The sequence below is a fragment of the Myotis brandtii genome, unplaced genomic scaffold (assembly GCF_000412655.1).
Source record: "Myotis brandtii unplaced genomic scaffold, ASM41265v1 scaffold174, whole genome shotgun sequence".
NCBI classification, from domain to species: Eukaryota; Metazoa; Chordata; class Mammalia; order Chiroptera; family Vespertilionidae; genus Myotis; species Myotis brandtii.
This window is the reverse complement of record NW_005356437.1, coordinates 3,890,261-3,907,149: the sequence shown is the minus strand read 5'-3', so window position 1 is coordinate 3,907,149 and position 16,889 is coordinate 3,890,261. Positions and strand designations below refer to the sequence as shown.

The following is a 16,889-nucleotide window of genomic DNA, read 5'->3' as shown; positions in this document are numbered from 1 at the left end:
AAGGGGAGCAAACATATTAAGAACAGTATGCCATATAAGCCAGGTCCCTTGAAACATATGCTGTGCAGATGTTTCTTCCCTGCAGCGACTGTGTCAAGCAGCAAGGATGGACCGGCTCCCAGCACCACTGCTGCAGAACAAATACCCCACCATCCTTGCCTCTCTTGTTCCAAATTCTAGCCCAGGCCACAGAGTCTGGCCATGCCTAGATCAAGTGCCTAAGCCTTGCCTACCGGGCTTTCCAGCTATTCTAGTCCAATTACAACTCCTACAGCAAAGAGCTTCTGATGTTAGGCAGGGGAAGGGGGGTAGGAGGGATGAATTGAAAGCTGCAAATTGTCCTCCCAGAAGAAAAATGCTTCTAGAGCAATATGGTTCTATGAAAACTCTTAGGTTTGAAAAGTGCTCTCAGATGACCCTTGCTTCTTGCTATATTTAACCTCCTGATTTGTCTTAATCAAGACTCTCAGTTACATGTGACTGAAACCTAATAAAAACTATTTTATGTTTTTTAAAAAGGAGGAGAGTTATCGACTCAAATAAGTAACTGGTACAGACCGGTTTGAGTTCAAGGCCTGAATGGTGTCACTGGGGCTCATTCTCTCAACAGCTCTCTGTTCTACTTTCCCTGGAAACCCTCTGTCATCACTGTGGCTCTCCCTGTCATGGCAATAAGATACCTTTCTGTGTCTTGGGGAATGTATCCTCTCCCCTCAGTGCACACAGAGAAAGGAGTGTCTCTCCCCTCTCAGTTCACAGAGGTTCTGGAATTGCATCTCACCTGGCTCTAATTGGTCTGTGTCCATTTCTGAACCAACCACTGTGGGCAGGTAGTTCAATGGTCACATTCCCACACCTGGAGTCAGCTCTACCCAAACCACAAGGACAGCGAGTACAGAACAGTGAGTTTCTCCAGGAAAATCAGGATGTTCCCACCAGAGGGAGGAGGAAAAGGAAACAAGAAATGTCCATTAGAGAGTTAAATCGGCCGTCTAGCCTAGGACCCCACTGATAGCAAAAGAGGTTTTATGAAAAGTCACCAAGAAAATAAGAAGCCCCCCAAATCAGACCTCTTTCTTGTGTTCTGTGAAGCTTAGGCTTGCAGCAACCATACAGACCTGCACATTCCTCTGAAAGGATAAGGACAGCTTGATGTAGAGAACAGGACTTCTCAACCGCAGCACTTTTAACATCGGGGGCTGGTAATTCTTTGTTGTGGGGTCTGTCCTGGGCACTGTCGGATGTTTAGCAGCATCCCTGGTCCCTACCCACTAGATGCCAATACCACCCTCACACCCAGTCCCAGTTGTGAAACAAAAATGTCGCCAGACTTTGCCAATGTCCCATCCCCCAAGTAAAAAGCACCATGTAAAAAGGCCTGATAAAAGAAAAGGAGGGGTTGCCCTAGCCAGTTTGGCTCAGTGGATAGAGCGTCTGCCTGCGGACTGAAGGGTCCCAGGTTTGGTTCCGGTCAAAGGCATGTACCTTGGTTCTGGGCACATCCCCGGTAGGGGGTGTGCAGGAGGCAGCTGATCAATCTTTCTGTCTCATTGATGTTTCAAACTCTGTATCCCTTCCTCTCTGTAGAAAATCAATAAAATATGTTTTTTTTAAAAGAAAAGAAGGGCTCTCAATACTAACCAGGAAGACAAACCCAAGTCGCCTGGTCCAGCTGGCTGCCCCTGCAGTCTGGGGCCTGCGCGGTGGGAGTCCTGGGCAGAGGATTGGGTTCCTGGACTCTAGGAACCAGAGCCAGAGATGGTCCAGTCTTGCTCCAGAACTCCGGGGGCTGGCCTCAGCGGCCGCAGGGTGTCCCCTCTAAGTCAGGCTTAATGTAACACAGGTCTTACCACTACTGAGGGCCTGCTGTATGCGAGGCACTACTGGACGCCCCATGCATTTCCTCACTTAATCATCATGTCAACACTCCAGGAGAGATGTTAGCTTCCTTTTACAAAGGAAAAAACTGAAGCCCTAAGAACTTAACTGCCCCCAGATCACATTAGTAAATGCTAAAGCTGAGATTCAAACCTTGTCCATCAGAGTCCTCTCCTGAATTTCCACATCTAATGGCTGTCTGCATTCAAGCTCCCATGACTTACAATTTATATTCCAGTTTCTTTTCGCTTTGATCTTATATTATCTTTTCTCTTGTTCTGCTCCCTGCTCTTTTGGTTTTTGCTTTGAGAGTTTCGTCTCTTTATCTCTGCAGGCCTAAAATAACAAAGGAACCAGTTAATAACTATGGCTCACCATCAGGTGAGTAGCCACAGGTCACCACTTCTCTTGGAGAGTTGGTCATTTTAGAGATTCGTTCCATGCATTCATTTAGAATTGGGGCGGAGGGCACTCTGTCTGGATCTAAAGTGATCATTTTACGACCTCATAGTATGATGAGGGGACATATGGTTGGGACTTAGGCGACCAGTTTTAATTTTGGCCCTGCTACAAACTTGCTGTGCAACCTTGAGAAAATGATTTAACATCCCTCAGTCTTCACTTTTCCAACTATAAGATTGGGGGGCTTGGATTTATTAAACAACAACAACTCTTCTAGCAATTTGACAACAGCACTAACGCTAAAATTAATTCCATAACCATTTAGAAAGTCTGACATATTTTGAACAGCCTCCAAAACTGAATGGTGCTTCGCAGGGAGGTGGCTGGAGAGACCTCCTCAGTGTGGAGTCCCAGCTGGAAGCTGACTTCAGCTGTGCTCATGGGGACAGAGAAGGGGGCAGGGCTGTGTCACCTGAGTCTGGATAGAAAAGTGAATTAAAAATGCATGCCAGGCTGCAGGAGGACACCTAGTGAATTAGTTATGGGCCTCGGACGTCTCCATTGCAGCCATGGCAGGGAGGCAGGGGGTGGGCACGGAGTGAGGCCCAGCTTCCGAATAGCACTGTAAACAGAGAGCCCAGCTCAGAAGGCCGTCCTCATTGGGTTGGGGTGTAGCCATGGCGCAGAAGGAGCCTGCCTCCAAGTATTAGGTTAGCATGGTTCATTTAGCAGATGTGGGGCAAGCACTGCTCACACCACAGGGCAAACACGGGCCAACCCTCTGACTTCTGTCTCCTCGGAAAGTAGGGGTGCCCCGCAGCAGGAACAGGGACCCTGCAGAGATGACAGGGTGTCCCGATCCCGTACCAGAGAACAGTGACCTCTGAAGGCCAGAGGGAGTCTGTAGAATGGGCGCCCCTCCGCTTTCTCCCTCTCCCATCCCCACCTCAGCTGCTGTCAAACTCTTTTCTGTTCTGAGTCCTCCAGAGGGGATCTCTAAGGGATGCTCACAGCCTAAGAATTGGAAACCCACCTGAGATGAGGGGGACCCACCCGAGTTTCACAGTAAAGATGACCGGAGAGCGGGAGAGGAAAACCCCTGGGGAGTGGCCAGGGAAAGGAGCCTCTTCCTCTCTCTGCCCATGCCACGTGCCAGGTGCTGGATGCCAGGTGCTGGGTGCCAGGTATGTGATGGGGAGGGGAAGGCCCAGAGGATGCTGGGAAACCACCCAGCTCCTCCTCTGGCTCCTCAAGTCCTGGGCAACTACAAAGCCTGAGTAGGAAAGGACAGGCTTCTGCCCTGGTCCTAGGGAAAGTCAGTCCCAAGCAGCGAAGAGGAAGGAGACTGTGCAGAGAATGACTTAGTGTGAAGGGAGGGAGGAGAGAAATGTCAGATAGCTCCTCGCTGGGCAAGGTGTCTGGGAGGTGCCAGCATCAAGGTGGGCGGCAGACATATCAAACCAGCAGTACATAGAGGGCTTGGAGCTCAGGGGTCATGCATTGGGGGTCATCAGTTAGCAGGCAGCAGTTGACACTTGGAGGGTGGACGAGTTTGCATAGCAGAAGATGATAAATACTGAGAAGATAAATAACAAAAAACCTCATCTTAAAATGTCCTTTGTTGAGATGCTGTGTTTCCTCTGCCAGGTCACTTTTGGTTAGTAGGAAGTCACATATAAACATTGCAAAAATTTTAAAATCACAGTTAAAAGGCCAGTCAGGCCCTGGCTGATTTGGCTCAGGGTGTAGAGCATTGGCCTGTGGACTGAAGGGTCCCAGGTTTGATTCCGGTCAAGGGCACATGCCCAGGTTGTGGGCTTGATCCCCAGTGGGGGGCGTGCAGGAGGTGGTCAATCAATAATTCTCTCTCATCATGGATGTTTCTATCTCTCCCTCTCCATTCCTCTCTGAAATCAATAAAAACATTTTTTAAATAAGAATAAAAATAATTTTCTATATTCAAAGCCCCTATAGCAGTTGCTGACACATAGTAGGAGCTGAATAAATGTTTTTGAAAGAGGCAAAAGTTTCAGGCACCAACAACAGGCAATGTTAGTTCTCTGGCTAATCAGGGAATCATTTACTCTCATCCAATACCCTGACCCCACCCCCTCTTCCCCATCTAAAATTTAGGTGAATTCCTGAGTTGTTCTCTGGACAAGAAAGACATTCACTGCTTTATTGTCTAAAAACATGTATGCAAATCATTTGTTTTTGCTAAAGATCAAGTCAGGCTAGTGGCTAGCCCCCGCTAACAGCAGAAAAAATAAATAGGACATAGTAAGGACAGGGCTTAAAGGAAATGTCTACCTACTTTAGTTAATTTGAAGAGTTTATTTTATAAGAAACTGTGTATTTATAGGATTATAAATGAGAACTTCCAGGCCTCCCAGTCTCTATTTGGTGACGCTAAACCTCTTTCCCTCCACTCCCCATGCCCCCTTGGGAGCAGGGCTCACAGGACAGCACCTTCCCACCAAATCTGCAGAATAGACATAATTACTACCATCAGGGTGAGTGACAGAAACACTGTCATTAAAAATGTTGTGTAATTTCCCTCTTGTTTTTGCCTGTAGTAAATTAAGATCATTTCCCTCTCCTCCTGAAAGGATTCAGCTGTCCTGCTTCTCTTTCTCCCCTAGTCCCCTCCATTCCACTCCCCGCCCCTTCACCCTTTACTTCTCCCTCCCATTCCCACCCCCATCATCCCCTGACTCACCTCCCAGTGTTTTCTCTAGGATCTGACCAGAAGCCTCCCCATTTCCCTTTTAATTTAGGGTTTCGATGTCTCTCTGGCGAGGTCACTAACCTTTATTTGGGAGATTGGGAGCCATTACCATCACCACCCACCACAGGCAGCTGCCCAACTCTCTAGTCTTGGACTTTGGCCTGAAGGAAGCATTACCGCCATGCGCAGGCTTTGGTAGGAAGCCTGTTCGTCACATAGATTGTTGGCTGTGGTTTTTATTGGGGTGCAGTGGGAACTGAACTTTAAATGGCCGTGTTTAAAGCCAATCCAGCAGCAGGGAGCTTGGAGCCAAGTCAACTTTCTGCTGCAAGTGACTGCAGCTCTGAGAAGCAGGGAGTCTGAAGCAGGAACTAGCAAGACCAAGTGTTAATTAAAAAAACTAAATGCAATTATGAAATTACCATGTGTATTAGTTTCCTAGGGCTGCAACTATTACAAAATGGATGGCTTAAAACAACAGAAATTTATTCCCTTGGAGTTCTGTAGGCTTCAAGTTCAAAATCAAGGTGTCACCAGGCCATACTCCCTCCAAAGCATGTAGGGCAGGATACTTCTTGCCTCTAGAAGTAGACCTTGGTGTTCGTTGGCTTGTAGATGTGTCACTCCAACTCTGCCTCCATCTTCATATGGCCTTCTTCTCAGTGTATCTCTGTGTTTCCTCCTCTTTTTTTTTTCTTTAATCTTCACTGGAGGATATGTCTTTTATTGATTTTAGAGAGAAAGGGAGGGAGAAACATTGATTTGAGATTGAACCTGAAACTTAGGTATGTGCCTTGACCAAGAATCGAACCCAAAATCTTCTAGTATACGGGATGATGCTCCAACCAACTGAGCCACCCAGCCAGGGCCCCTCCTCTTCTTTTAAGGACATCATTTATTGGGTTTAGGATCCACTTTAATCCAGTACGTTCTCATCTTAATTAATTATATCTGCAAAGACTATATCCAAATCTGAGATTCCAAGTGGACATACATTTTGGGGGGATATTATTCACCCAGTACACAATTTAAAAGATATAGGAAAGTAGATTTTTAAAATATTTTCTCTGAATTTCTTCATATTCTCTTGTATATCTTTCAAATATTCTCCAGAAGAGGGGAGAGATTAATCACAAAGAGTTTTCACAAAGCTAATTTAAATTTAGGGGCTTTGAAAAAAAATTCAAGACAATCCTCATTCATGTTTTTTTCAGCTCAATGCACACATCTCATTGGAAAAGGGTCCTTTCCTTCTCAGCCCACCTCTCCCACCTCCCGGAGTCAGGGGCTGTCACAGATGCCTACTTACCTGAGAAAAGGGGACAGCCAGTAAGAACTGTCAGAAACATCAAGGGGCTGAAGTGTGGAAGAAAGATCAGATCCCTCAGGACTTTCAAAGCCTCATTTTAGAGTGAATTAAAATGTATTTGTATAAACTTTATATGAACTTTTCTTAAAATGGAACCAAATAGTGTTCAGTAACTAGAACAAAGATTGCCTTCCTATTATTTAAATTTCCAGTTTCCATGTTCACATAGTTCTAGTGAAAGGGGGCAAGTCAATTATTCAGGTCCAAAACCTGATTTCAAAAACAAAAACAAAAAAATAAACCAATATTTTTTTTTTTTTTAAAAAAAGCACTGGTCTCACCCAACCAGCATGGCTCAGCGGTTGAGCGTCGACCTTTGAACCAGGAGATCACGGTTCAATTCCTGGTCAGGGTACATGCCCAGGTTGTGAACTTGATCCCCAGTAGGGAGCATGCAGGAGGCAGCTGATCAATGAATCTCTCTCATCATTGATGTTTCTCTCTCTCTCTCCCTTTCCCTTCCTCTCTGAAATCAATAAAAAATATATTTTTTTAAAAAGAAGACTATCATATTTTTAAGAAATAAAAATAAATAAAAAGCACTGGTCTCAACCAGAAGTGACTTTGCTCCCGCCCCTCGCCCAGGACATTTTGTAATATTTGGAAACATTTTTGGTTGTCATGACTAGGAGGGGTGCTGTTGGCGTCTAGAGAACAGGAATGCGGCTGAGTATCCTGCAATGTTCAGGAAGCCCTTCACAACAAAGAATGATCCAGCCCAAAACATCAATGGTGCCAAAACTGAGCTCTGGTCTAGCTTGTAGAAAACCTTTCTAAAACCATACTCAGATCAAGTTTCTCTCCTGTTCAAATGACTGCACATTATCTTTGAGAATTCAAGCTCCTTGGCCTTAAGTTCTTCCAGAACTTTCCAAAGGTTGCCTTTCCAGCCTTATCTCTCACTACTTCCAATATGAACTCTTCTTACCCACCACCCTGGACCTACACATAACATTGCTCAAGCTCTTCACAGCTCACCTTACTTTGAAAGTGTTTCCCATTCTCACACTCAAACTTTACCTGTCCTTCAAGAACCAGCTCAAGCTCCAAGCCCTTCTAGAAACTCTCTAGGACCAACCCTGTCCTCTCAGTCTCATCTAGCATCCCTCTCCCCTCACTGTGTACACTCCAGCCACACCTGTCTCCTTGCTGTCCCACTAATACATCAAACTCTTTTCCACCTCTCTTCTCCTGGCTTGTTATCCTTTGGGTTTCAGCTTAAACACCATTGCTTCAGAAAGACCCTTGCTGAACCTCCTATTCACTCCCAAAATTCTCTGTCATCACTCTATTTGGTTCCTTCATAGTGTTAACCACTGTGTAGTAAACTTTCTGTTCACAGGTTTGCTTATTTCTGCCTTTTTTTCCTTCTCACATTCGAATATACAACACTCTGAGGGCAGGAGACTTGTCTAGCTTGTGCGTCACTATGTCCCCAGCCCCTTCACAGTACCATGAGTCTGACTCAAAATAGATGTTCAGTAAATAAATGAATGAATACCTCAACTTATATGCAGGTGTTTGGTTATTTAATTCTTAAGGTATATCTCCCTTATGCTCAAGAGCAGAGCAGCCCTGCCCCCTCTGTACAGCACAATGCAGTTGGTAACTAATAATTATGCATTGGGTGAAGAAGTGCCTGTGACAAATTTACTATCTATAGAGCTTACATTCTAGTCTCCACAGCAGACCTACTTTATACTTCATTCTAAATGATTGATGGTGAAAACAGCATTCTCACTGGTTAGGTTAATAACTGGGTAGGTGCTACATTCCGATATACATTTCAAAATTGCTACACTTCAATTTTACTCCACTAATATGCCTTGTTTATTATCACTGGGCTTTATCCTCCTTCTAGGGGTAAATTTTACGAAATCGATGCAAAGACCTGGCAGAGAGCCTCTCAATTCTCTCTTGGTTTTTCTCCCCGGGGCCGTTACAAAGGACCATCACTGTATTTACAAAGCATTTTACCATAAGTTCCTCCAGTCGCCGGTGGCAGAGATGCTAACTATCTCCGTATACCCCTTTTCCTCTTCTTTCACTGTTGGAGAATTTTTAGTTGGAACATGGCCACCCAGTTCAGACCACATTTCTCAGACACCTTTGCACTGAGGTAGGCCATGGGACTAAGTTCTGGCCAATGGGTTGTGAATGGAAGTATGTGTGCAGCTTCCAGATGGTGAGCTTGAAAAGTAAGTGCCTTCCCTTGCTTTTTCTTTTCTGGCTTAAATATGGATGAGGTAGTGCCCACCGTGTAGATGAGGGCAATGTCCAGAGACGGCAGAACCAGGAAAAGGTAATTGGATTAAAGACATTATAATTGTGTGCAGCCCTGAATTGCTTAAACTCAGAAGTTTCCATGAGAGAGGAAACTTTCTACCTTGCTCAATTAACTTTTATTTGGGGCCTTGTTCTAAAAGATGACCTGCTAGCCCCCTCCTTTCCTGCCTTCCCCACTAAGGAAGTCAGCAGTACCAGCACCATTTTGCCAAACTAAAGCGTCCACTTTGTTGAATAAAATCAGCAGAAATGCCAGAGTTGAGCTAGTACCTCCTGGGACATGTTTTCCTCGGCCTCCTCTGCCACCCAAGCTTCTCCTTTGCTTGCTAACCTTGGCCTTCTCTTAGCTCCTTCCAACCTTGATCTTGCCCATGGGTACTGATCAGGTGGCACAGCATGATCTGAATAAAGGATATTTTGAGAGACCCTGAGCAGGCTTGTCTTCTGCCAGCAAGTTTTTTACATTCCCAGGTGGAACTTGCCCCATTCTCTTTTCTCAACTTCCCCTGAGGTTTCATTTACTGCACCAAGACAGAAGCACAGTTCCTTCCGCCCGAGATGCCTCCAGAACTTGTGATCTGAGCCTGTTGCTGTGGATTGTTTTCAGGTTATCAGAGACCCCTCACACAGTAATACTCTTTACTGATATCAGAGTGCTTTCAAATGGTCTCCATTTACCTTCCATCATCCACCATTTGTTGAAAATAGATTATTATAGTGTCCCTAAGTGTTCTAAATGGAAGCAGCCAAGAAAGGTGGGGCAAGTCAGTTTATTTATGCAACAAGTGTATTTGGAGCACCTGCTCAGATACCATCCTAGGCACTGAGGATACATCAGTGAGCAAGAGAGATGAGATCCCTGCTTCATGGAGCTCCCATTTCAGTTGGAGACACAGACAAGGAAAAAGAAAGGTGCTGGGTCTTTCCGCAGCTGCAAGGGTTCAAGGAATCTGGAAAAGGGGCTGCTCGTAAATGAATAAACTAGACAAGAAATATAAATTTGGAAGGCATGTTGGGGGAGCCAGGGGAGGCTCCACTTTCTAGTGAAGTGGGCTTTCTGAATGTCTGGACCCACAGCTTTTTATTCACTGGAAAATACATTGGCCCTTTAGGAATGCAAACAGGCATATCACAGGTAAAATTTGGTAAACAGGAAAAGATTATCAGGTTAGGCAGTGGTCGGCAAACTGCGGCTCGGCAAACCGCGGCCTGTGAGCTACATGCAGCTCTTTGGCCCCTTGAGTGTGGCTCTTCCACAAAATACCGGCTCTTCCACAAAATACCGACTTCTGCGCATGGGCCACGAAGTTTCAATCGCACTGTGCGCGCCCGCACATGGTATTTTGTGGAAGAGCCACACTCAAGGGGCCAAAGAGTCGCATGTGGCTTGTGAGCCGCAGTTTGCTGACCACAGGGTTAGGGGAAATGCCTTCAGCTATTCCAGCAGCAGGTAATATGCAGATTTTCAGCCCTGCTGAAGCCCAAGATCCATCAGCCTTCTGATGACCTGCTGGAATTTGCCTCTGGCAGAAAGGGAGAAAAAGGAGGAGAAAGAGAACAGGAAGAAAATTTAAACAATTTCATATTGTGATGAAAATGCTATGGAAAATACATCGGAGGCTCTAGCCAGTTTGGCTCAGTGGATAGAACATCAGCCTGTGGAACAAAAGGTCCCAGGTTCAATTCCAGTCAAAGGCACACACCTTGGTTCCAGGTTCTTCCCTGGCCCAGTTCCTGGTCAGGGCTTGTGCAGGAGGCAACCAATAGATGTTTCTCTCACATCGATGTTTCTCTTTGTCTTTCCCTCTCTCTTCCACTCTTCCTAAAAAATCAATGGAAAAATATCCTCAGGTGAGGATTAACAAAAGAAAGAAAGAAAATACATCAGGGAATGGGTCAGGCAGACCCCTCCCAGGAAATTCTGATTGAGCTGAGAGCTGAATGACACCAACCCAGGCATGGGGATAATGACCTAGAAAAAAGTTCCAGAAGAGGGAAGAGCAGGTGCCAATGCCCTGGGATGGGAACGCCTGGGTGTGTTGAGGGGCAAAGGGAAGTCCCTTGTGGTTGCAGTAAAGTGAGTGAGAAGGAGGACATGAGATGGGGTAAGCTCATGTTCCTTCCAGCCCCTCAAAAGTTCACACATGGAGTTGCAAAGGTCTGAAGGTCAGGAAAAGAGGAAATGAAAAACCTACCTTTAACTACTGTACTTCCCAAGAAGAGAGAAGCTTAAGAAAACTCTGAAAATCTGGTTCAGTCGTGCCCAGTCCCTCAATGTCTCAATGTCCTTTAGAGAGCATTCTGCCTGTGTTTATGCTTATATGTGTGGTAATTATGATAATGATGGTAATAAGTATTGACAATTCATAGCATTACTGAATTTTGGTGTTAAATGTATACTCTTCCATCTTCTCTGAAATATGAACCTTCTAGCATAAGCAGAAAGTAAAACTTCTTTTTATATTAAGGCTCAATAGTAAGTGGAACAATCCATTTTAAAAGCAGGGGCTAGACCTAAAAAAGAAGATTCTTGCCTTTAAACACCTTTTTTATCTGTTTTTATGACATTGCAGCCCAAATGGCCCCATCTGTGTCTTGAGTGACCCAAGACAAAGGTTCTGATCAGGTCTCTGGGATGACCGGAAATGGCTCATGAGATTCACTTTATATGTTTGGGGCCTCAGTTTTATCTTCAAAATGAACACAAATACCTTAGAGACTAATGTCAGCTCTTTGGTAAGTAGACTCTAGGATCTACCTTTTCTCTTTCTTCGTAAATCACCATAACTTCTGCCTCTGTCTGTGGCATACCTCCCATTCTCCATCATTTCACAGTAATTCCCACTGAGCGATGTAACGGTTTGTGTTCAGGTAATTATTTATTGCCTGGACAGTCAGTGGGGCTACCATGTTGGACAGATGGCCATGGTCTCTGCCTTCAAGAAGCTACGTCTAGTGGGGAACATAGATATTGAGCAAGACATTTCTGGAGTGTCATGCAGGAGAAATTCGGGTCCCTTTGGAAATGGCCATCTCAATAGGTTAAGGGCAGGAGTAGAATATTGGGGACCAGCTACAATTATAAGAAATATTAATCATGCTCTGTTAACCATGAAGATTCTGTTCTGATTAGAGAAAGCACATTCTAACCTCACTGTGAAATATACGCCCTGGGACATGGGAGCTAACGTTGGAATGCAGACCATCCTCCTTATCATTATGGAAAGATTTACAACCTCGTGGCACCTAGTCCTGGAGGCACTTGCTCTTTACAACCCCCAGCCCCTATTACCTGTAATCTGGTCCGAGGCACCCGCTCCCTTTGACTTGCCCCAGCCCACGTGACTTGTAACCTGTAATGATTATCCCATGCCCACTTTCCCATAACTGTAATGCCTACTTTCCCACGTAATCTTGTCCTTCTACCCAATATAAGCAGCTGGCTTATGGTGGGGTGCAGAGCAGATTTTTGTGGATGACCTCCTGCTCTCCCATAATGCTGGCATTATTGGGATAAATGCTCATATATGATTCAACCTTGTCTCTGCTTAATTGGCTCAAGTAGCGACAGGCAGCCAGGACCCCTTGGCTGTCCGGTTACAAATGTCCAGGTCTGATCTTGGAGAACTCAACTCTTCTTGATGAACTCTCCATTCATCTTGAGAAATTTGAAGATTGTTTTGCTTCATGATGCATTGAAGAAAATATAGGAGCACTCTAACCAGTCTGGCTCAGTGGATAGAGCATCAGGCTGAAAGGTCTCAGGTTCAATTCTGGTCAAGGGCATGTACCTTGGTTGCGGGCTCATCCTCAGTGGGGGGCATGCAGGAGACAGCCGATTGGTGTTTCTCTCTCATTAATGTTTCTAACTCTCTATCCCTCTCCCTTCCTCTCTGTAAAATTAATAAAATATATTTTTTAAAAAGAAAGAAAATATAGGAGCAACTAGTTTTTTTTCTCTTACCTGCATACGTTACACCATCTCCCTAAGCATGGCCTTGCCCCATCTTTCTTTAAATATACTTCTGAGGAATGTAACAGAAAGTGATGTGGGGTGTGGAGAGAACCAGCATTTAGCCTGAGATGTTCTGGGCTTAAATCCCAGCTTTGCCTCTGAGAAGCCCCCACACCCTCTGAGGATAATAACTGCTCCCCCTTCCCCAGGACTATTGTGAGCATATGATCATTTACATGAAAATGCTTTGCAAACTAAAGAGCATTATTCTCATGTCAGCTGCTATTTCACAAGTCTTTGCATATTCTGGACTTCAGCTTTTCCTGACACTAATATACAGATTCCTGCTATTCTTTTGTGATACCCTTCACTAGTGTCCCTCCTTCCATATTTTATCTGTGCTCATTTAAAATCAGAGCTCTAGCCGTTTTCCCTCACTGCCATGGAGGTCCCTCTAGCTGCCTCTCTCTTTTCTTCCTTGTGTCTTGGTACAGATAGGACAGCACTTAAAGCTTTGCAAGCTTTCCAGGTCCTTTCAGAGTCCTCCTCAATCCAAACCCCAGGCAGCCCGCTATTCCATTTTACCAACTTGGAAAAATCAGAAAACTGGTTTTAATCCAGATCCAAATTGTGTCACTCAGCCTAATGTCAAGTGAGGATTAGTGTAGCCCTTAGCTTTTCCATAAAATCTATCCCCATTGGTGATGGCCCTGAAGGAACTATATGGAAGCCCTGGGGGTCAGAATTTCCTGGAGGGTCTGATATGCTGACTCAGAGAACCTAGTGGCTACTTATCTGGAGACTCCTCCTCATACCCCAAAGCTTTCTTAGGCTTCCCAGACTCTCCCCACCCCAACAGGCCTTATCAAACCAAGAATCGGGGTCTCTGTTCGCTGGTGCACTGCCACAGAACACCTCCGTCTGGAAAGCAGTTCATGGCAGGATGGAGCAAGCTGGGCACCTGCTCACACCTGGTGTGGGAGACAGGCCATTTCTCCAGGACCTTCCAGAGGCAACTGAAATGTGAACTTCTCTTCTTCATCCAGGCAGGCCACCACTGACCCTGGTGGCAATGGGCCAGCAGCGCTGTTGCCCTGTCTGTCCGTAACAATGGCATAATCCTCCTCTCAGAAAGTTCCAGCGGTTGACATCATAGACTGGGACTAGGGAGACGTCCTGAGGAAGGTGAGCAAGGAGAGGCTGTGGATTAATCGGGACTATATATACAAACAGGTGAAAGCAAGCACACGGAAAGGAAATTGACATCCTTTTTCCCCACTTCAGGGAAAGAGGTCACTGGGTAATTGCAGCACAGATGCTCCTTCTTCAGTGGAAGCATCTTGCTGCCAATGACAAGGAACAGGGAAGCAGGTGGGATGTCACCGTGAGAGGTGGGGGCAGCATGGAGATGCCAGTGTGCACACTGCTATGGAAGCAGCTCTTTCCACCTTATGGGCACCTCAGCTAGGATCCTCGTCTTGCTTCCCTGGCCAGGGCAGTGTGATCCCTGGAAACACACAAAGAAATATACACAAAGGGATCCCATTAAGAAGTATGCAGCCTTTAAACAAAGCACCAAAGCATGGAGGGGCTGTAGCTGCACCCCACCCCACCCCACCCGCCTCAGCCTCTGGCATCGCTTTCCCAGGTGGCAGGACCTTTCTCCAGAGTAACTTATGAGAAATCCCAGGAGGATGTGCATGTATTTCAAACAAAGACGCCAGAGCCCTTTGGTTACTACACAGGACCGAGTCTTCTTTCTTTTTTTAGCCTTCTTAAATCAATCTACCCATCTTCCATAGTCATTACCAAATGTCACCGAATCGCCCGTGTCAGGTAGAGACAACCACTGTTTTCTTGAAGCACAGGTTCATTTATATGCTGGAATATGGCACATCTTAGGAATGGCAAATCAAGAACATTCTGAAAAATAAGCACTGGCAAAAAAAAAAACCCCAACACAAACACACACAAAAAAACACCAAAAACAAAAACAGGTAACTTTATATTGTCTAAAACACTCAACTGGAAATACCATAATTTTCTCCTCCACAATCAGAGCCATTAGTGGACTTCATCTTTCTAATTCTTAGTATTTTTTTTTAAATGTGTATCCCTTTAGGTTCTGGCAATTAAAGCCTGAAGTTTCTGCTGTTGTTTTGGTAATGATTACAGACGGTTTAAGGGTTTCTTGGAATTGCTTAAGAAAGTGTGCCCTTTCCACCCACCCCCTTTCTTTCTTTGTTTTGTTTTGTTTTGTTTTGTTTTGTTTTGGGGAAATACTGACCCATGAGGATTTACTTAAATCGCCCTTGGTTATAGATCTCCAAAGACAAAGCCATATCCATGGTAACCACAGGCAGCCCAGCAGAAGAGAGAACACATCAGACACAGAGCATAATAGCTCTGTTTACTGATGACTCAGATCTGAAAGCACTACTGTACATTCCAGCTCCCAGCTCAGGGCAGGAGTCCAGGCTGTCCTCATCCTCAGACCCAGCAATCTGTGATCACACAAAGGGGAGAAGCCCTTTCCCAGCACTTGGATGTTTCTCCTCCCCGGGGGGAGGGATGTACCACTATTTCCAAGGTTCTGGAAGGTCCTGCAGGAAAGGAAATCATGGGACAACATGAGAAGGAGACAAGGATAGGGCTCTGGTGGGCTTGGAGTCTAAATAAAAGCACTTTGGACCAGAGTCCAAACAGAGGGATAGGTCAAGTCACGTGGGGTGGGGTGGGGGTGCACCTGCTGGAGCCCTTGTGGCTATGCCGAGTTTCCCTGCCTGGCTGCGTAGCATCCGAGGCCACCCACAGGAACGGCCTCATGCTGAGGCCACCTCCACAGGGAAAGGAACGCACAGCAAGAGCAGGCCCTGGTAGAGCCCAGTTCACAGCCAAGAGTTTTGTAATTTACCCTTTGACCCCTGCTTGCACCAGGATGCCTCATTCCATCAGTCTTTCCCATGTGCCAATAAAAATCTGGTAAACAGCCCTGGGTGGTGTTGCTCGGTTGTTTGGAACATCATCCTGGTCATGGGTTCAATTCCCAGTCAGGGCACATACATAGGTTGTGGGTTTGATTCCCTGCTTGGGGCATGTGCAGGAGACAACTGATCAATGTTTCTCTCTCTCCCTCTGCCTTCCTCTTTCTCTAAAATCAATTTTTTAACAAATCTGCTAAGCACACAAACCTGAGGAAAGGATTGCATACACCGAGCTCCTCCCCACTTTCTGACACGTGAGCATAAAACAAGAACTCACGTAGTTCTCATCAAACTGCTGACTGAGAACAATCAAGAGCTTTCAGACAGCTCACCCTGCCCTCCCTCCAGAACGTGAGTTCTTCAGAAAAACACCAGAATGGAAAGGGCTCTGGCCCAAAGTGCTTTTATTTAAACCCCAAGCCCACCAGAGTCCTCCATGGGAAGATTTCAGTTGCCGGGATATGGGAGGGGACAGGGAAGCAGCACAGGGGCCAGCAATCCAATCGATGTGAGGATGTGCCCGTATTCCCCAGGGTCTCCCAGCAAATGAACAAGGCCATCAAATAGCGCTCAAATTGCAGGAAGCTTCTATCTTCCAAGGAAGAGAGGGAGCAAACCCGGCATGTTCTTTCTGCCAGCTTTGTGTTTTTATCTGTTTTCTATGTCTGGCTTCTGTATACACATTTATTTGAAAATTTTTAAGTTCCAGCAATTAAACTAGTTTGAAAATCACAGCTCCAGAGATAGGAAAAGAGGATGGGGAGCAGAAGGAGAGAAAGGTAAGAATCTTGATGTACCTATTAGGCACCTTGCTTGATAGTTCATTCAGTCATTCTCACATTCACCTTAAAATGCAGACATTGCATTTCTGTGTTGTTTTTTTAGATGAAGAACTGGTATTTGAAGAAAATGCAGAATTTCCCCCAAGATCACACTTCGGCAGAATCAATCCCAAGTTGTGTGTCGAAGATGAAGCCATGCCCCCGGGCTATATAGATTCTCCTTCAGTTTTATTTCTCTACTAGAGGCCCGGTGCATGAAATTTGTGCATGGGGGGTGGGAGGGGTTCCCCTTAGCCCAGCCTGAACCCTCTCCAATCTGAGACCCCTCCATAGGATCGGGCCTAAACCAGCAGTCGGACATCCCTCTCACAATCCAGGATCACTGGCTCCTAACTGCTCACCTGCCTGCCAGACTGATCACCCCTAACTGCCCCCCCTGCCAGCCTGGTTGCCCCCAACAGCCCCCCTCTGCCAGCCTGGTCACCCCTAACTGCCTCCCCAGCCA

General features: G+C 45.8%; 1 long non-coding RNA gene across 1 annotated transcript in view; it reads right to left on the bottom strand.

Moving 5' to 3' along the window:
• Window positions 1–5,487: 5,487 nt before the first annotated feature.
• LOC106725597 overlaps window positions 5,488–16,889 on the bottom strand; it is a 16,131-nt gene continuing 4,729 nt past the window's right edge. The window contains exon 3 of the long non-coding RNA XR_001361520.1: window positions 5,488–5,728. This is a non-coding gene — a long non-coding RNA (uncharacterized LOC106725597). The remainder of the gene's footprint in view (window positions 5,729–16,889) is intronic.